We start from the raw sequence: 21,685 nt of genomic DNA on the forward strand, positions 1-21,685 counted from the left end.
ATTGGCTGTATTCAATGTGTCGTACAGTATACCCTTGTAGCTTATTTTATACCTAATAGTTGGTTCCTTTTACTCCCCCACACTTACAGTGCCTCTTCCCTCTTCTGTCCCTGCTGGTAACCACTAGTTTGTTCTCTGTATCTGTGAGTTGGCTTCTTTTCTATTTACTAGGTGACTGCAGCCATGAAATTAAAAGACGCTTACTCCTTGGAAGGAAAGTTATGACCAACCTAGATAGCATATTCAAAAGCAGAGACATTACTTTGCCAGCAAAGGTCCGTCTAGTCAAGGCTATGGTTTTTCCTATGGTCATGTATGGATGTGAGAGTTGGACTGTGAAGAGGGCTGAGTGCCGAAGAATTGATGCTTTTGAACTGTGGTGTTGGAGAAGACTCTTGAGAGTCCCTTGGACTGCAAGGAGATCCAACCAGTCCATTCTGAAGGAGATCAGCCCTGGGATTTCTGTGGAAGGAATGATGCTAAAGCTGAAACTCCTCTACTTTGGCCACCTCATGCAAAGAGTTGACTCATTGGAAAAGACTCTGATGCTGGGAGGGATTGGGGGCAAGAGGAGAAGGGGATGACAGAGGATGAGATGGCTGGATGACATCACCGACTCGATGGACGTGAGTCTCGGTGAACTCCAGGAGTTGGTGATGGACAGGGAGGCCTGGCGTGCTGCGATTCATGGGGTCGCAGAGAGTCGGACACGACTGAGCGACTGATCTGATCTGATCTGTATTATATAGTAGATTGTATATTCCACACATAAGTGATATCATACAGTATTTATCTTTCTCTGACTTATTTCACTTAGTATAATGTGCTTCAAGTCTGTCCATGTTGTTGCAAATGGCAGTTTCATTATTTTTATGATTAAGATGTATGTATATATACACTTATGTATACCACATCTTTATTCATTCACCTGTTGATGGACACTTAGGTGGCTTCCATAGCTTGACTTTTGTAAATAATGCTGCTGTGAACAGTGGGGTTGCATGCATATTTTCAAATTGGTATTTTTCAGATATATACCTACAAGTGGAATTGGGAGGTCACATGCTGGTTCTATTTTTAGCTTTTTGAGGAACCTCCATACTGTTTTCCACAGTAGCTGCCACACAGGTTCCCCGTAAACAATGAAAAAATGGTATCAACCTGTCCCAATGGGGGTACACTTCTGTGGTTGCTGGTTTTATTTGTTTATAAACAACATTTCAGTGAATGTTTTATTCACACACACACACACACAAACAGATACATTTACTGAACTGGTTTCCAGAAATGAAAATACCCTCAAGGAAAAGGGCAGATGGGAATGGATCAGGCTGCAGCAGGAGGCACCTGAAGGCTGAGTGTAGGAAGCTCCAGTGATAACATGTCCTTCCTCTGCAGGGACCACATCCCGGGGAGTGAGGAGAGGCTGGTTTGTGAGGGATGATGCCTCTGGCTCAATGGAACTCCGAATGAGTCTACAGATGAACAAAGGCTAAATTGTAGTCATGGACCTTTCTGACTTCAGGGAACATTCTAACAGCCAGTGCCTTATTTTTTCCACAATTGTAGAGAAAATAAATTTTTGAAAACCGGTGAAGGGCATTTGTTTCCTTCCTGTGTTGGTTGAAGGCAGGCTTTTAGCTACTTTATCCAGGGAAGATTTCATAAAGCCCCAAGCTCACAAGGAGAACTGATGGGAACCAGATCATTTCCTCAGTTCAGTAGGGTAAACTGGAGCTTGTTACCTGCTCCTGCCCAGCATCTGGAGCCCTGTTTGGTGCTTTAGACTGGAGCCAGGAGGGCAAGCAACCAGAGAGACTTCATTAGAGAAGAGAACGACCCCAGAGACCAAATAAACATGAACAACATAGCAACCCCAGATTTAGTATTTACAAAGACAGAGGCTAAGTCTTGCTCAGGCTTCAAGTCCATCTTGTCTTGGCTGTGGGTTTGGCCCATATCACTGTTACTTCAGGACCCTGGCTACTGAGGCAGCTTCTGTCTGGAACACTGCTGTTCACTGTGGCAGGGGAAAGAGAATGACACGCTGGTTTCTAAAGCTTCTATCAGAGGGGACACCCCACTCCTCTCCCATTCCACTAGTGAAAATTACAGGACAGAGGCAGGTGTCCTCCCATTGGACTTGAGGCTGACAGAGTGTGAGGGCTGGAGCTGTTGCAGCCATTCTGCATCCATCAGGGAGAGCATGTCTGAGAATGAAGTTGATCCGGAAGAAGAAATGAGAGAGAGGGAAAGAAGGACCCTAATAACATCACTGGGTCTGAATCCAGCCTTGGAGAGGCCAGGTGTAGCCCTACACTGTGGAGCTTGAATCCAAAACCCTCAATTTATCTAAAGCTGGTGAGAGTTGGGTTTTCTGTCACTTATAACCAAACGAGTTCTAGCTGTCTAGAGCACTTCAGGCTCTACCTGGCCTTTTTCAGGACATGGGACTGAGGAGGTGGAGAGTCCACTGATGCAGGAAGACCTCTTCACAGGCAGGGCCCCTGGACTAGAAAAGGGCCCAGGGATCAGCTCTGGATTCTGATGACCTGGTGTGGAACCTGGCTTTTCACTTGTGCAGCTTCTGCTTCATCTCCTCTCTCTCAAAATCAGAGTCATAATAGAACATACTTCTTGGGGCTTGGGATTAAGGAGACCAGACAAGTAAATAGTAAATTCCTGCTGCCTATCAGTGCTCAAGAAAAGTCAGCTGAGCTTGTCTCTCTGTTCCCAATACAGACCCAGGGTCTGGAGTGAGTAGTTTCTCAAGAAATGTGACAAGTTTGTGAGTGCAATCCTTTATGAGATAGGAATGTGAGGACGGGGACCTCAGAGAACATGTGGGTGAGGGGGTCTCCCAGAGAAGGCAGGTCAGAAGCTGATGACAATGAAGAAGCGGGATTCCTACTGGAAGAGGGGGATAGGAGGGACAGGGGCTTGCCCCATAGCAGTGATGAGGACCAGTGGCAGAGTGACAGAGGCTGGCTGGTGTCACCTGTGAGGGCTTCGTATCACGAAGCACAGGTGGATGGGTGTGAGTGGGCATGAAATGTTACAATATATTGTCCAGTGGAAGCAAATGGCTATGAAATGCCATGTACTGTATTATCCTATGTCTGGTGAAAGAAAAGTTTTACTTATCTTTGCCTAAAAACAAAGAAGGAGAATCACCAAAGTATTACTAGTGAATGTGAATTATTACTTTTTCTCTTCTTATTCTGTAAATGATTGTTTACTTTTAATTTAATAGTGTCTGAATATTTACTTTGCATGTATCTTAATAATATAAAATTTGAAAAAGTTGATTTGTAGAGAAACAAGTCAAGCCAAATCCCAAGGGAAAAAAATGACTCCACTTTCTCAAAGAAATCAATCTCATGAGAAAGGAAGACTCTCATTAAGATAAAAGGAAGAAGGGAGGGGCAGTGATGACCATGGTGTGGATGTTGATGATGAGGATGCTTATGACTGTGGAGAGAATCACAATAATGATGCTGACAGCCTTGGTCCTGTGCTCACTAGGTCGTGTCCTTGGACCAGAGAATGGACCACTCTGCCTCAGCTTCCTCATCTGCAAACTGAGGATAAACCTTCCCCACGTCACGAGGACTGAGTGAACTGGTCCTGTGATTAGAGCTCCCCAAGCAGGACCAGCACCGACTGAACATCTTTAATGCTGGTCTTCTCATCAGCACACTGACCAGGGCAGATGGGGTCTCAGAGGGGGCAATGACAGAGGCCACTCCTTCATGGGCTGCCTAGAAAGCGGACGTGCTCACCAGGAGGCTGGTTTGCTCCTGTCAGCTGTCATTGGGAAGCCCAGTCTGGGTCTATTACACAGAGCTGTCTGATTCCATGTCCTGATCTTGCTACACTGGGAAAATTGTGTAGGTGTAGAAGCCAGATTCTCTATAAGAAAAGACAAAGGTGTCTCCAGCAGACAGATCAGATAGAGAGTTCCCCTTTGTTAAGAGGTGTCAGTGAGTCACCTTGTGGGGGAAGACAGTTGTGTCTGCTTCAATCTCATTTCCTTCAAATTCGGTATCTCTCAACTGCCCACATAACATGCTCACATCCAGAGCTGGGGGCCCAAGGCTAGAGGGGGACTGGCAGATGAACATTACACCAGAATGATGCATGGTCATGTCCTTTCTGTGGGCTGTGACGTGAGGATGCTGAGAGACCAGGGGTTTCAGGTAATAAACACCTCCTCTTCTTTCCTAACTCTGTGCCTTTTAAAGCCCACCGTCAGGACTCACAATGCACTGTCCCCAGACACCCTGAGATATGCTTAGGGCAGTAGGCTGGGTTGTCTACCCAACTGTGACCCTCAGGTTGGTGCTTCAGGTGGTCAGTGTCAGGAGGGGACAGTGGCAGTGCTGTGAGCATCTGAAGCTGAGGTAAGGAGATGCTAGAAGGGCCTTCATGAGCAGGTGGACCACAGGGGAGCCTGGAGGATGAGCATGTTGACAAAGGCTTGAGGGGAGGGAGGGACATTCTGGGAACAGCGAGGTGAGGACAAAATCCCAACGGTGAGGAATAAAGACTGTCCAGAGAGAAAGAGGGTGTGTTGTGCTGCATGGAGTATGACTAAGAGCACGGACGTGGGGCCGGGCTGCTGGGTCAGAGTCCAGCCTCTGCGAACAGCTCTGTTCAACATTAGGTGAGTCCCTCAGCCTCTCTGAGTCTCAACATCTTCATCATTCCAATGGGGATGGTGACAATACTACGTTATAAGTTTGTGGTGGTGATAAAGGAGTAATAGATTGGAAGCACTTAGAGCAGAGCCTGTACACGATGAGCACCATATTCAGTGATGGCTGTGCTGGTGATGGTGCTTGTGATGTTGATGATGGTGATGATGATAATGTTGGTGAAGGCGATAACCGTGACAATGGTGATGACAATGGTGATGTCTGATGAAAACAGACAGCCCGATATGGATATAACATTCCCCCAGGATCACACCGCAAGACAAACCCTGAGACTCCAAAAGATGTTAGAAGCTTCTGATGGTGCTGCGCAGTCACTCTTCAATGACTGGGACAGATGGCCTTCATAAATGTAGCATCCTAGATATCCCTGGTGGTTCGGTGGTTAAGACTCTGTGCTTCCAGTGCAGACAGCACAGGTTTGATCCTTGGTCAAGGAACTAAGATCCCACATGCCGCATGGAATGGCCAAAAAAAAAGAAAGAAAGGCAACATTCTTCATAAAAGCATAGGAAATTTAATTCAATAATCAAAATTAAATTTTAGTCTAGGCATAATTAGATTTCATAGAATTATAATTTAAAGTGAAACGTACTGTAGAATTACTATCTCTTAAATCTGATTCACTTACCTTGTAATTGATTAGTGGGATAAACTTGGACTGGGTAGTGTTCATAACTAATCATGGGCAGAAGCTGATGTTCTTAGTGTCTCTATGTCAGAAAGCTTGGCTGATGCACAAATGATACACACCACATCACCAAACCATCATCGCCCATGACAGACTCACTCTGCTTGTGGATGGCAAAGGTGCCCACTGCCAGCACACACACTGCCTGGGGTTCAACACTGGAGCATTTGGTCCATACTGATGTGCAGCCTTGGGGAGCTAAACTGAGTGATTCTCCCTGACAGAAGGAAGACCACAGGCACAGGCATCTCATTTGGCCTGGAGCTGTGACTTCTCATCACAGGAGCCAGTCTCACAAACCAGGTTTCTGGGGCTCATGGATATTTAATTCAGTTGCAAGGTTTTTGGCAGTAGGAGGGAAGCAAAGTCAGGCAGCCTTGGTCACGTCCTATGGTTCTAGGGATACAAGAAAAAAGCAGCTTTGGGGCCAGTACTCCCCATCCCCCTGCCACGTCTTGTGGGTCTGTATTCCCTGTATAAATAGGAATGTTTCTGAACTTGCACATGGGAGTCTCTTTCTGTGAGCATCTGTGATATGTGTGCCTGTCTTAACTTTGCAGGTGTGTGTCTTTGTACAGGGAATGTGCATGTCTATCTTGTGACAAAATGCATTTTTTCTGGACAAGTCATGGCCTCCTGGCCTGGCCTCCCCTTCTGCCCCTCTGGAGCCCAGCGGTAGGATTTAAAGGATAAACCAGATTAGCTCACTACCTGGTTAAATCCTCCCAGGACTTCTATATGATCAAGGTTAGTAACTGTAAGGATAGGAACCCCTGCAGCTGGGTTAAGTAGAAAAGGAGTAAGCATGTTTTGGCATTTCTAAGCTTAATGTGCATGTACATCTCCTGGGGCCTTGTTAGAAGAAACTCTGGCTCAGTAGGTCTTGTGGGTCTGGGCCTGCATATTTCCAACCTGCCCCTGGTGAAGCTGCCCAGTGGGTGGCCACCAGTGGACATCAGCAGGCTCTGAGGCCCTTCATGAGGAACAAATGCCTGCTCTACACTAGGGCCAACCAGCCAGACCTCACAGCCACCCCTGGCCCTGGGACCTGGATCTCATTGTTCCATCTCTCCCTGCTGAGTCCAGGGTCCCTGCCTGCTACACTGGCTTCATGCGTTCCAGCAGGCCATCTTCTCTCTTCTGGAGCTGAAGCTCATGCGAGGCTTCAGATTGGTGGGTCTGGGTCACGTGACTGGGCCCTGCTACAAGGGAGGCTGGGAATTTGACCTCTGGTTTCCACACAGGGAAGTGAGACCCACAAAGAGGGAAATGTCCCCTGGGAAGGGAGGTCTCATAGAACGTCAGGGGCTGTATCACACCTACTCCAGCTTCTACCACAGCCAGACAAGACTCGCAGGCCCCTCCATCTATACCTCACCACGATCCACACAGATCCAGGGCTTCCCCTGGAAGGAGCGTTCTGGGTATGAAACGGATCCACTTTGTTGACCATGTTTTTTGGAATGTGAGCTGCTGTGTGGGGCTGTGTGTACAGCTTTTTCACTTGATCTAGCTGTAGTGCCCTTTCTCTGACAGCATGCTCACAGTTCTGGTTGATGTTACCATGTAAAAAATATTGGGTGTGATGGTACAAGGCTGAACTTTCACATAAATGGCATCTTTAAATGGCCTGACACTCAGCCAACACATAGGCAGTGTCTCCAGACAGTGGGGGATGGAAGGCGGGAAGATGGAGGCAGCAGCTTCCCTCAAGTGAAGGGAAAATAAGTTTTGAAACATGTAGGAACAGAGGGAATGGAAGCCAGCAATGTTCAATGGTGAAGGTGGAGAAAGTGAGGGCATAGGTGTAGAAGGAATCAGTGTCAAGCAGGGTGATCTGTGAATCAGAGCATGAAAGAAAAATCCCAGTTCCCCAAAGGAAGGCTGGCTTTCTTTCTCCTGCTTATGAGCAGAGTAGAGAGCTCTTTAGTTGATGTGGTTATCTGAGTAAAGGTGTGGGGTAAGATGTGGAACCCTAATAAAAAAGATCTTATCTCTTGAAAATATTCTTAACATAAAGTATGTGAATGTACAATTGTTTGCCAATATTTTGAGTATGGGTTTGATAGCTGGAGTTTGGCTTTCGTTTCATAACTTTAGCACAGCTATAATGTTACCAAGTCTGCTTGTTGCATGGCAGGCCAGTGAATTGGAGTGAGGTCTTGAGACTGTTGACTTAAAAAAGATAGTCACAACCTAAAAGTTGAGAGTTATGTTTTACTCAGTGGGAATTTTTAGGAAAACATCGCAGTGATGTTTTCTTGAGAGAACTGCTCCAAGGAGGTGAGGAGGGAAGAGTCAGGTTATGTTGCTGTTGTTCAGTCACTAAGTTGTGTCTGACTCTGTGACCCCATGGATTGTAGCGCAAAGTTCGCAACAAAGGGCAAGTAGTCTGAACATCAAAAGTATTTTTGTTACTTAAAGAAAACCAGATATCTCAAGATAAGGAACTTCGTGCTCTCTATGTATGGAAAGATGCAAGAGTCTGGGTTCACCAAGATTATTCCTTTCATATGCATGTCAGCTATCTTGGGTCCAGTATACTACATCCTGAGCTCCCTTGGCCTCGCCACAGGGAATGGCTGCAGCCTGAGTGCTGCCAGACTGCAGGTCCTCTTCTCCTTCCTGAGTGCTCTTAGGGCTCAGGACTTCACATTTGAAGGGCTGGAATCACTGATGACTGTGACACCCTTGTTTATTGATGTGGCAGAAAATACTCCATTTTCTAAGGCAAGCATTATGACTTTATTCAGGAAAGCCAACTGACTGAGAAGATGGCAGACTAATGTCTCAAAATTACCATCTTATCAGAGTGCGGATGCCGGATTCTTTTATAGAAGAGGGGGAGGTGGGGAAACCAAGTAAAATGTCCATTAATCTTGTAAATATCTCCTAGAATGGCAAGCCTCCAGAAGGAGACATTTTAGTTTTAATTTCTTCCTTCCTACCATCCACAGGTGGACAGGGTCCTGAACAAAAAGTGCTTTAGCTTAACAGTCAGTAGAGGGGCAGGATTCTCTGAGGCAGACCACTATGTGTAATTATAATAACAAAAGCAATGAAAAGCTAGTCAAAGAAACAGTCTGAATGTATAGTCAGAATTGGCTCTTCTCTGCAGCAATAATATAATTTTCAGGAGTTATTTCCAGGGCTTTTGTTGTTGTTTTAAATAAGATGATGAAACTTACAATCTCAGTACAAAATCCTTCAGAGTTTTACCCGGTTCTCTACAGTGGTTTCATCCATACTTAATTCAAAAAAACGTTTTAAAGCACTTCTGTTTATTAAGTGAACCTAAGGCTTCCAGTTCAGGTTTAATAGAAGGATCACCCCTATTTTGCCTGTTATCTTATTCACTTACGATGGTTTATTAAAGTATCTATACTCAATAACAGATGCAACTGACATAAGCAGGCTGGGCACAGACACACTGATCCTTTTTCAGCCAGCACCTCCTCCAGCAAGAAGAGACGTATCCAAGACTGGAGAGGGGCCGGCCCAGCCCTCTGTCCCTGTGTGTGGAGGGAACCAGAAGTCAGTGTAGGCAGCCATGTGGATGTCAGCCAAGGAAACTTCCTCTAAGCTATGATACAGCACATAGTGGGATCCTGGCACACACTTGTCTATGTATTAAGTCCAGATGTATCAACAGAGAGAGGGTAGAGGGAGGGGTGGGAGAACTATTTAAACCATTTGGGTCATTCCTGTCAGGAAGCCCACACCTCACATGCAGAGGAATCTGGGGATGGGGATCTGCTATCCCCTTTTCTGTCTCTAGTGGGGTGAATATCTCATCGTGCTGACATGAGCCAGGGTTTAAAATTATGTTTTTCATTTAATGGCCCTACAAACAGGCCTGTATTTCATCTTATGTTCAACAGAGGTGGGGTGGGGGGAAACAACTGTGATCAGTTCCAATATTGGGTAACTTGTAATTTTTGAAGGAACTCAATATAAACCTAAACCTTGGGTCAGGTAGGCCTCTCCCATGTGGTCATTATTTTCATGGCCCATGTGTCTTTTGTGGCACCCCCAACACCATGCTGCATCCTGGGTGCTGAGGGCCCACTAACTGGGAATGGAACACACTTGTGTGGGAAACTGGTTCCACCCCTCCCTGGATGTGTGACCGACTCTGTAATTTCTCTGGCCTCAGCTTCCTCATTGGTAAGTGTGGATGATTAAAGAACTTAACTCACTAGGAGAGGATCAGTGAGATAATCCATCTAAGCCCCTTAGCACAAGGCCTGTCACCCAGGAGATGCTTCATGAACACTTGGTTATTAACTTCACATTCACAGGATGGACTTTTCAGTGAAGGGTGCAGAAATAATTTTGAAATTTGTCATGCTGTATTTCAGGGCATTTGCGAATGAAGCACTAGATTTTAAAGGCCTTTATCACATGCTTTCTCATACCTAGGACCCTGAAGTCAAATATTTCTTCATGTTAATGTGCATTTTTCCCCCTCTCCTGGCTGCCTCAACCCATATTTCTTATCCCCTTGTTCCTAATTCTTAAGTCTAGACTTCAGAAGAGCAATAGGAATGGGATATAACAGTAATGTAAAAATAATACCATTGTATTTTTTCTCTTAGATTAAAATTGATTTTATGATTCCTTATAATCTTACCTTTCACACATGCCTTTGGGCCATTAATATTGAGTCAGAACATTCCTTTCATTTCTTCACATCTCCTTCCTCCTGCCTGTCAGCTGGAAGGAAAGAATCTCCTTGAGTTGAGTCCACTCACTTGAGATGATTCTTAATTTATACTCGAGGGAGGGCTGACGTTTCTCAACCTTGTCAGCATGCCCTTCGCATCCTTGTAAGCCAGAATCCCCACCCTCTCTCCTTCTCTCTCTCTCTGTCTTATTTCTCTCTTCCATAGTCACTCACATGAGGCAAACAACCCCAGATGCAGTGGACCATCCCTCTAGGAATCCTCTGGCCTTACTGCAGGACATCTCCCCTTCCCAGGTTTCTGGGTGCACCTCACCCCTACTCTCTCCCTTCCCACCATCCAGGATGCCCTGCTCCCTGAGAGTTCAGATCTCTCAGGAAGGTCCATCCCCTCCAGCCCACAGGACAGTGTTGCTGCTTCTCCCAGACTCAGGGAGATGCCAGGGTGAGGCCTGTGGCTACAGAACACAGCAGAGGTTTGTCACATTGATGAGAACTCAGCCAGTCTCCTGGGAATCCTACTGATAATGTCTGGGGTGAAGTCACAGCGACCTCCCTCCTGGAGTCCACATGGTGCAGACTTCCTCCCTCTGTCCTTCCCTGTCTCCACCTCCTGGAATCTCTGACCCATGTGGTCATCTGCAGGACTTGATCTTCCCTGCGCTGCTCACACCCAGAACCCAGGGAGGACCTGACCCACAGGACACAGTCAGAAATGTCAGTAGAAAGCATGAACGTCAGGCAAATTGGGGAGGGGCCAAGGTCCCCGGTGTACTGTCCACTTCCTGGTCATGCCCGTCCCTTGCTTGACGCTTAGCACCATCCTAAGAACTGGTTGTGTTCTTTAGAGTACACTGATCCTGTTATAAGTCACAGAGGATGTTCTGGAATTAATACCAATGGGACATTATCATATTTTAAGAACTGATGGATTAGATTGGGCCCATCTGGATAATTCAGAATGTACATTGTATTTCAAGATCTGGACCCCTAATCATATCTGCAAGACCCCCATTCCCATGCAAGGTAACACAGTCACAGGTCCTGGGACACCTGTGGGGCCATTATCTGTCCAGTCACCCAGAACCAGAACCAAGGTTCTCTTTGATTCAATGTTGGGCCCTTGTTCCCCAATGGGATGCTGTGCTGTGATGTGATGAACTGCTTATCTGTCCCCATCCTCTGACTTGAGGGTCAAACCTTCTTAAGGTCAAGAAGGGTCTCAAATTTCCAAAAATCCATTCAGTGAATATGAACTGATGCAAAGGTGAACCCTCAGGACACCCTCAGGCAGGCGGTGACAGGAAACGCTGGACCGGGTGCGGCTGGGGCAGTGGTGAGTGTGCGCTCCTGGGGCGGGGGGTCCACTGCTCAGCACCAGCCATGGCCATCATGTGGGATGGGGCTCGGGGATCTGCCACACAGGATCTGAGCCCTGACTCCTCAGCAACATACAGAAATGTCCACTTTAGGCAAAAGTTCTTAATGTTTAAGCAGTGAACACTAACTCAAATTGTTTCAGCACTGACCAGGTTAAGCACTTGGAGGTCATCCAGCCTGTAGTTCTGCACTTTATCACCTCTGGTCTGGGAAATTTCTCATTTGACAAATCAGCCCAAAGCCCCCCCTTCCAGGCCTCTAGATGATATTTTTAACATCAGATCTGGTGTTGGCCACTCATGTCACACCCTTCAGAGGCTCTAACCTGCCTCCTCTGAGCCTCATCTGCTGCCCCAGCCCCTTCTTCCACCTCCTGCTGCCCCAGAGTGGTCCTCAGTCACCCACTGAGTTCACTTTCTGAGCCTTGGTCCCCATGGTTCCCATACTGTAATGTTCTCTCCCCTCGTTAGCCTGAAAATAATCTCCCTTCAGGGAGCCCCCTCCGCCAGGAAGTCTTCCTCAGCTTCACCAGGGGATCTGGAGCAATTTCCTCTGGACCATCACATTCCACATAACGGATAGGTCACCATGCACAGTAACTGCCCATCAGATCAGTCGCTCAGTCGTGTCCTACTCTTTGCGACCCCATGAATCGCAGCACACCAGGCCTCCCTGTCCATCACCAACTCCCGGAGTTCACTCAGACTCACGTCCATCAAGTCAGTGATGCCATCCAGCCATCTCATCCTTTGTCGTCCCCTCCTCCTCCTGCCCCCAATCCCTTCCAGCATCAGAGTCTTTTCCAATGAGTCAACCCTTCGCATGAGGTGGCCAAAGTAATGGAGTTTCAGCTTTAGCATCATTCCTTCCAAAGAAATCCCAGGGCTGATCTCCTTCAGAATGGACTGGTTGGATCTCCTTGCAGTCCAAGGGACTCTCAAGAGTCTTCTCCAACACCACAGTTCAAAAGCATCAATTCTTCGGCGCTCAGCCTTCTTCACAGTCCAACTCTCACATCCATACATGACCACTGGAAAAACCATAGCTTTGACTAGACGAACCTTTGTTAGCAAAGTAATGTCTCTGCTTTTGAATATGCTATCTAGGTTGGTCATAACTTTCCTTCCAAGGAGTAAGTGTCTTTTAATTTCATGGATGCAGTCACCATCTGTAGTGATTTTGGAGCCCAGAAAAATAAAGTGTGACACTGTTTCCACTGTTTCCCCATCTGTTTCCCATGAAGTGATGGGACCGGATGCCATGATCTTTGTTTTCTGAATGTTGAGCGAGCTTTAAGCCAACTTTTTCACTCTCCACTTTCACTTTCATCCAGAGGCTTTTTAGTTCCTCTTCACTTTCTGCCATAAGGGTGGTATCATCTGCATATCTGAGGTTACTGATATTTCTCCTGGCAATCTTGATTCCAGCTTGTGTTTCTTCCAGTCCAGCGTTTCTCATGATGTACTCTGCATAGAAGTTAAATAAACAGGGTGACAATTTACAGCCTTGGCGTACTCCTTTTCCTATTTGAATTTTTTTTAAATTTTATTTTATTTTTAAACTTTACTATATTGTATTAGTTTTGCCAAATGCTGGAGAGGGTGTGGAGAAAAGGGAACCCTCTTACACTGTTGGTGGGAATGCAAACTAGTACAGCCACTATGGAGAACAGTGTGGAGATTCCTTAAAAAACTGGAAATAGAACTGCCTTATGATCCAGCAATCCCACTGCTGGGCATACACACTGAAGAAACCAGAAGGGAAAGAGATACGTGTACCCCAATGTTCATCGCAGCACTGTTTATAATAGCCAGGACATGGAAGCAACCTAGATGCCCATCAGCAGATGAATGGATAAGAAAGCTGTGGTACATATACACAATGGAGTATTACTCAGCCATTAAAAAGAACACATTTGAACCAGTTCTAATGAGATGGATGAAACTGGAACCTATTATACAGAGTGAAGTAAGCCAGAAAGGAAAACACCAATACAGTATACTAACGCATATATATGGAATTTAGAAAGATGGTAACAATAATCCTTTTCCTATTTGGAACCAGCCTGTTGTTCCATGTCCAGTTCTAACTGTTGCTTCCTGACCTGCATACAGATTTCTCAAGAGGCAGGTCAGGTGGTCTGGTATTCCCATCTCTTTCAGAATTTTCCACAGTTGATTGTGATCCACACAGTCAAAGGCTTTGGCATAGTCAATAAAGCAGAAATAGATGTTTTTCTGGAACTCTCTTGCTTTTTCCATGATCCAGCGGATGTTGGCAATTTGATCTCTGGTTCCTCTGCCTTTTCTAAAACCAGCTTGCACATCAGGAAGTTCACGGTTCACATATTGCTGAAGCCTGGCTTGGAGAATTTTGAGCATTACTTTACTAGCGTGTGAGATGACTACAATTGTGTGGTAGTTGGAGCATTCTTTAGCATTGCCTTTCTTTGGGATTGGAATGAAAACTGACCTTTTCCAGTCCTGTGGCCACTGCTGAGTTTTCCAAATTTGCTGGCATATTGAGTGCAGCACTTTCACAGCATCATCTTTCAGGATTTGGAATAGCTCAACTGGAATTCTATCACCTCCACTAGCTTTGTTCGTAGTGATGCTTTCTAAGGCCCACTTGACTTCACATTCCAGGATGTCTGGCTCTAGGTGAATGATCACACCATCGTGATTATCTGGGTCGTGAAGCTTTTTTTTGTATATCTTCTGTGTATTCTTGCCATCTCTCCTTAATATCTTCTGCTTCTGTTAGGTCCATACCATTTTTGTCCTTATAGAGGCAATCAAAAAATACTATCACCTGCTGTATGCCAGTGCCCTTCTTAGCTCCTGAGGACACAGCCTTGGACAGGCTCACCAGGCTCAGCCTCACAGAGACAGTGATGCCAGCCTTGGAGGGAACCAAGTGAGAGGAAGTGGTGGCGGGTGTTCAGTGCAGTGAACCAGCACACTTACCTGGGGAAATAGTGCAGAGACCAAGAGTGAAGGGTACGGAGGGAGAGGAGGGTCTGTAGGCTGATTCCAGTTTCCAACCTTCCAATCTCTTGCACACTGACTCTGATGCTTCTTGAGCTCACATCACATCTGTCACACTTTTTAGAGTAAGGATCACAGTATTCCAATGTCTATTCAGGGGCCTGTGTTAGCATATTCATGCGGCTGCTTCACCTGAGGCTCCTAGGCTTGTCAGAGCAAGATCAGAGGTCAGCCCCCCATCCCAAAGGAAAGTTGGGGCTGGCAGAGGGTCCAAGGGCCCTCCCATCTCAGTGCTCTGCTTTTCCTGGGGCATCACTCTAGTCCACAAGGCCAAGCCTGGGACTCAATCTCCATGTCTGCAACCCAGCTTACAGGAGAGGAAAGGGACAGGAAGTGGAGGGCAGTCAGCTTCCTTATAAGGAAGTGATAGCATCACACCTGCTGACATCCCATTGGCCAGCACTTAGACACATGACCACAACTCACTGCAAAGGAACCTGAAGAATGTAATCTCCAGTTGGGGGCTGTGCATCCAGCTAAATTCAGGAGCTCTATTAAAATTAGAGGGAATTTATGAGAGGTTACATCTTAGGCTTTCCAACTGACTGCAGGTGCCAAAGGAGTAACGGTGTTTTTATCTTTCTATCAGTAGCACTAGCACAAGTTCAGATGCACAATAGTTTATCAGTAAATATTGAACGACTGACAGAATGTATGATGGTGAAGAAAAGGATCTTTTTAAATTAAAGTATATTTGATTTACAATATTACAGCAGTTTAAGGCATACAGCATAGTGAGTCAATATTTTCATAGATTATAAGCCACTTAAAGTTATTATAAAGTATTGGCTGTAGTCACTGTGCTGTACATTACATCCTTGTATCTTATTTATTTTGTATCTAGTAGTTTATAGCTTTTAATCCTTTTCCCCTACATTGGTTCTCTCTCCACTTCTCTTCCCACTGGTAGCCACCGGTTTGTTTTCTGTGAGTTTGGTGTTTTTCTTTTTTATTCATTCTTTTTAGTTTCTACATATAACTGAAAACATACAGTATTTGTCCTACTCTGTCTGACTTAATTCACTAAGCATAATCCATCAAAATCCACAACCCTCAAAATCCATCCATGGTGTTGCAAATGACACTATTTCATTCTTTTTATGGGTGAGTAGTATTCCACTGTCTGTATGTACTACACCTTCTTCATTCACATGTCTGTTGATTGCTTACATGTTTTTGCTATGTAAGTAATGCTGCTATGAACATTGGGGTGCATATATCTTTTTGAATTATTATTTTTGTTTTCTTTGGATATACACTCAGGAGTGGAATTGCTGGTTATATGGTAGTTTTAATTTTCTGAGGAATTTCCATAGTGTTTTTCATAGGGGCTATACCAACCTACACTCCCAGTGATAGTGCTCGAGATTCTCTTTTATCACATTCTCTCCAACACTTGGTAGTTCTTATCTTTTTGAAATAGCCATTCTAACTGGTGTGAGGTGTCATTGTGGTTTTGATTTGCATTTTGCTGATGAGCATCTTTTGATGTGCCTATTGACCATCTGTATGTCTTCTTTGGAAAATTGTCTATTCAGGTCTTCTGTCCATTTTCTTAATTGAGTTTTGGTTTTTTTTTTTTTTAATTGCACCACATGGTATATGGGATCTTTGTTCCCCAACCAGGGATCAAATACTTGTCCCCTGCATTGAAAGTGTGGAGTCTTAACCACTGGACCACCGGGGAAGTCCTTCTTTTTTTTTTCATTTTGAGTTTTATGAGCTCTTTATGTAATTTAGGTATTAACCCCTTGTCAGACATATCAATTGAAAATATCTTCTCCCATTCAGTAAGTTGTCCTTTAATTTTGTTGATGGTTTTCTTTGCTGTGCAAAAGCTTTGAAATTTAATTGGATCCCATTTGTTTATTTTTGCTTTTTCTTCCTTTGCTTGAGAAGTCAGATCCAAAAAATATTGCTAAAATTTATGTCAACGAGTGTACTACTCATGTTTCCTTATAGGAGCTTTTTTGTTAGTCTCACATTTAGGTCTGTAATTAATTTTGAATTTATTTTTGTATATGGTGTTAGAAAATGTTCTGATTTCATTGTTTTGTATGCAACTGTCCAGTTTTCTCAGCACCACTTGTTGAAGATGAGGTAGGAGGACAATGGGTTCGTGGGCTGAGCAGCTGGAATTTTTCAAGCTGAGTAAACTGGAACTTGTCTGTCCCTGACATTTCAAGGAAAAAGCTAATGGGAGGAGCATAGAGGAACTGAGCCCTTCTGGAGTAAAGAGAGAAGAAGACCACATCCATCATTCTTGAGGTCAGAGAGATCTCCTCAACTGCAAATGTGCAGAAAGGCTCCTCAGAGGTCAAAAAAGAAGGGGGCACTATCCCATAATAGGCGCTGTCAATCTCCCAGAGACCCTCCCTACTAGGCTGAAATGTATGCACACATAATGGGAAGGATCCTTGGTCTGATTAGACGTGGGAAGCAAAGTAAGATTACTGGCCAGAGGAAAGTGAAAACTTGGAAGAACTGCCCCCACATAAGTGATTTAATCCACCTCCAAAGCATGAAGCTTGGTCTTTCTGTCTCTCTCTGAGTCTGCCTGTGCTTTCTCTGCATGCATCTTCTCTCCTAAAAACACTTTACTTATCTCACTACTTTTTTGTCTCTTTGTCAAATTCTTTCTTCAAAGCAAACAAGAGCCAAGGTAGTACTAAGAACTAGATTCAATCCTTGGTTGGGGAACTGAGATCCTGCTTCAAGCTGCCACAGCCTTGGCCACTCCACAACCACTGGAGGTCAAAAAGACTGTCTTATTCCCATTGTATATTTTTGCCCTTCTTGTTATAGATGAATTTATTTGCATGGGTTTATTTCTGGGCTCTCTATTGTGTTCCATTGGATCTCTGTGTCTCTTTTTTTTTTTTTTTTGCCAGTATCATACTGTTTTCATTAATATAGCTTTGTAGTATAGTCTGAAGTCTGGGAACTTGATGCCTCCAGTTTTATTAATTTTTCTCAAGATTGCTTTGGCTAGTCAGCATATTTTTTGTGATTCCATACAAATTTTAGGATTATGTGTTCTAGTTCTGTGAAAAATGTCATGAATATTTTTATAGGGATTGCATTAAATCTGGCGAGTGCTTGGAGGAATGTGGACATTTTAGTATTATTAATTATTTGAATCCATGAACATGGGATATCTTTCATTTTCTTTGTATCATCTTCAATTTCCTTTATCAATGTCTTGTAGTTTTCAGAATATAGGTTTTTCATCTCCTTGGTTATGCTTATTCCTAGCTATTTTGTTCATTTTGATAACTTTGTAAATGATATTTTTTTTCTTGTTTTCTATTTCTGATGGCTCACTATTAATGTATAGAAAAGGACAGATTTCTGTATATTAATCTTGTATCTTGCAAACTACTAAATTCACTTGTTAGTTCTAATAGTTTTTTGGTGGGGACTTTAGGATTTTCTATATATATTATCAAGTCATCTGCATATAATGATGGTTTTACTGCCTCCCTTTCAATTTGGATGCAATTTATTTCCTTTTCTTGTCTGATTTCTGTGACTAGAATTTCCAATACTATGCTAAACAGAAGTGGTGAGAGTGTGCATCCTTGTCTTGTTCCTGATATTAGAGGCAAAGCTTTTTGTTTTTCACCATTGAGAAAGATGTCAGCTCTGGATTTGCCATAAATGGCTTTTATTATATTTTGAGATATGTTCCCTCTATACCCACTTTGTTGAGCATTTTTATCATGAATGAATGCTGAGTTTTACTAAATACTTTGTCTACATCTATTGAGATGATTATGTGATTTCTCATCTTTGTTTTGGTGATATAGCATGTCACATTGATTGATTTGTGGTATTGAATTGTCTTTGCATCCTGGAATAAATTACACTTGATTGAGGTGTTTGATCCTTTCCATATATTGTCAAATTTGGTTTGTTAATATTTTGTTGAGGATTTTTCACATCTATATTCATCAGAAATATTGGCCTATAATTTTCATTTTTGTAATACCTTTGTCTGATTTTGGTATCAGGGTAATGGTAGACTCGAAGAATGAGCTTAGAAGTATCCCCTCCTTTTCAATTTTTGGGAATAGCTTGAGAAGGATAGGTATTAACTCTTCTTTCCAAGTATGGTAGAATTCTCCTGTGACTCCAACTAGATTTTTTTAATCACAGGTTCAATTTCAATACTAGAAATTGATCTATTTATATCATTTCTCCCTGACCCAGTCCTGGAAGGTTGTATGTTTTTAAGAATTTATCCACTTCTATGTTGTTCAACTGCCTGGCACGTAACTGTTCATAGTATTTTCCTGCGATTGCACTTCTGCAGTATCAGTTCTAATTTCTCCTTTTCAGTTCTTATTTTGTTTATTTGAGTTCTCTTTCTATTTTTTTCTTTGCAAGCCTTCTTTGTGACTAAATTTTATCTTTTCAAAACTCAGCTCTTGGTTTCATTGTCATTTTTATCAGTTTTTTGGCCTATATTGTTTTTAGTTCAGCTCTGATCTTTGTTGTTTCCTTCCTTCTACTGAATTTGGGCTTTGCTTATTTTTAAAAAATTCTTTCAGATGGTAGGTTAAGTCATTTTGAGGTTCTTCTTATTTCTTGAGGTAGGCCTATATTGCTATAAACTTCCTTCTTAGAATTGTTTTGGCTGCATCCCATACATATGGGAAAATTGTGCTTTTATTTTCATTTGTCTCAAGGTATTTTCTGATTTTCTGTTAGATTTCTTCATCGGCCCATTGGTTTTCTCGTAGCATATTATTTGCTACCCCATGTTTGTCTTTTTCCACTTTTCTTTCTGTAATGGATTTCTAGGTTCTTACGATTGTGGTCAGAAAAGATGTTTAATGTAATTTCTAACCTTCTAAATTTATTGAGATGTGTTTTTATGTCTTAGTATGTGGAAGAAAAATATATCTTAAAATTCTCTCAATAAAACAAAAATATTATAGGATGTATGGATGCCTCAGTGAGATTATTTAATCTGCAAGTGCATATGTTATGAATACTATGTGGACTTTCGAGTGATAGATTACTGGAGAAGATCCCCAAAGAAGAAGCTTTTGCCAGAACTACCTATATTTTTCTTGTGGCATGCACATTTGGGAAAAAAGGGTAAATTTCCCAACCATAATACTTTTGACAGCCAAGTATGGGCAAACAAAGTTGTAAAAGTCCATTTGTTGGTTGTAAATGCCTGTAGTTTTACTTCACAAAGGACTGAAGCAAATTTAACCAAATTCTGCCATGAAGTCACCATCAAGTAGAGACCAAGCATGGAAATTTAATTCCTAAGAGGAACTTTAATAAAGTCATGTGTGGCTGAAAATGAGGCAGCTAATGAAATTATTTCTGGGACAGTGGACTTTTTACACAGAAATGAATGGTACTCATTGGAAGCTATTTGAATAATCCATTGCTGACAGATAACAGAAAGAAGAATCCTCTAATGCTCTAAGGTAGACTTGAAAAGACTCACTGGGGACATGAGGAGTTTCAGGCTTTTGAAATTCTAGAAATATCCACAGCCCTTTATCCATGGCTGCTAAGGAAGTGTTCAGATAGTGCGCCCATCAAGATTTTACCAGCATGTCCCCAGTTATGTAATGGTTCTTTTTCATATAATCCACATCTTTATAGCAGTGCTGTCTTCATGTTCCAGTCAACAGTTTAGACTTCATCCATGATTTCTCTCTGCCTCACATCCCACTATTAATTTAAGTCCTGGTGGGTTTATTTCTAATATGCATCATTGTAGTTTACATCTCTCCATAAGCAGGTCTGCAGCAAAGATTCAAGGTCAAGCTATGTATTTTGGAGAAGACCTTAAGTAATACTGGTAGGAGAGGGGTGAATGAGGCTGGACAGGGGAAGCAGCTGTTAAAATGTTTGTGTCCAAAACCAAGAGAGACTACTGAAGCACACACAGATGAAAAAAAATTGTTTAAAGACTGATTGTAAATAAGAGTAAACACATTAGAGCTAACAAATAGATGTGTCAGATGTAAGTAATAAATAAACTCTGATCCTTGCAGAAGAGGATGTTCCAGTAAATGTGGGTTCCAGCTTTGAAGGTTGGGATACAACATAACAAGGTCAATCCTAAGCCTGTGAAATATATATGCTAAGTGTGGCTGTGTAGGAACTTTGGTTTGCCATCCAAGACTGCAGTCTATTATAAGAGCTGCTTTTGACTAATGCACACAAACATTTTCAGCAGTCACATAGAAGCTCCACATCTCAGTGACTCAGAACAACTGTCCATTTCTTGCTTGTGCCACACACCAATCATGGACTGACATAATGGCTCCTCTCACCACAATCACCCCAGGACTCAGGCTGTCATTAAGTCAGAAGGAGGAAGTGCTCAACAAGGATGTCAGATGCCCTGGGATAGAAGTGACTCATGACTTCCATCCAGCAATCCCATTATCCTAGGTGAGTGAGACAACTCCAAGACACAGCAACAAGATGAGTTCTACCCTGTACTATGGGAACTCAGAAAGGAAAGAGAAATCAGGGGCAGACTAGAGTCTGGGAGGGCTTCCCAGGGGGCTCAGGAGAGGCAACCCTGCTCATGAAGAGAAGGTCAGGAAAGGCTGAGACCCAGACATTTCTTGAAGTTGGTGGAGGTCTGAGCACTCTGTGGGGCTCAGCCTTTGCCTTTTTGGCTCCCTGTCCCTTAACTGCTGATATGGATTCTCCCTGTCAGAGGGTGAATGGTAGGGAAGCCAGTTTGGGCACTTTCTCCACCTAAAGACAGACCTATTACCACAGGAGTGTGTTCACCTCATCTGGACACAGGGGCTGTGGTGTCCCAATTTTTGGTCTTCTAGATGTTCCTGCAAGTTTCTTATGTTTTCCTCTGAGTGATTTTAGAGCTTTGCATTTCACGATGGAGTATTTCTCCTTTCCAAGTCAAGTCACCTCTTCTCCACCCCGCAGGCTCCATAAGGGGGCAGTTGGGTGCCTCACTGGCACTGACCCAGATTAGTAGATAACAGCCGTGGGCAGGCTCCCAGCATCCACCTCTCCTTCTAAGAATGCCCTCAAATTTCGTGGAGGAATCTGCCCTCCATGCTCAGACCTGTGATCCAGGTGCGGCACCCTTGGTTCCAGATGGGGCTGTGACCCAGGTGAGGCCAAGTGAGCTCTGCCCTGACCACAACAATTGGTC

The 21,685-nt window shown here is 43.6% G+C and overlaps 1 long non-coding RNA gene across 1 annotated transcript; it reads right to left on the minus strand.

Moving 5' to 3' along the window:
- Positions 1-1,170: 1,170 nt before the first annotated feature.
- LOC133228723 (uncharacterized) lies at positions 1,171-13,061 on the minus strand. Its single transcript, XR_009730345.1, has 3 exons — positions 10,040-13,061; positions 4,984-5,155; positions 1,171-2,020 (listed from the first exon to the last, which is right to left on the minus strand). It is a non-coding gene; the product is annotated as an uncharacterized LOC133228723 (long non-coding RNA).
- Between the last annotated feature and the right edge of the window lie 8,624 nt (positions 13,062-21,685).

Source organism: Bos javanicus, chromosome 17, assembly GCF_032452875.1.
Source record: "Bos javanicus breed banteng chromosome 17, ARS-OSU_banteng_1.0, whole genome shotgun sequence".
Lineage (NCBI taxonomy): Eukaryota > Metazoa > Chordata > Mammalia > Artiodactyla > Bovidae > Bos > Bos javanicus.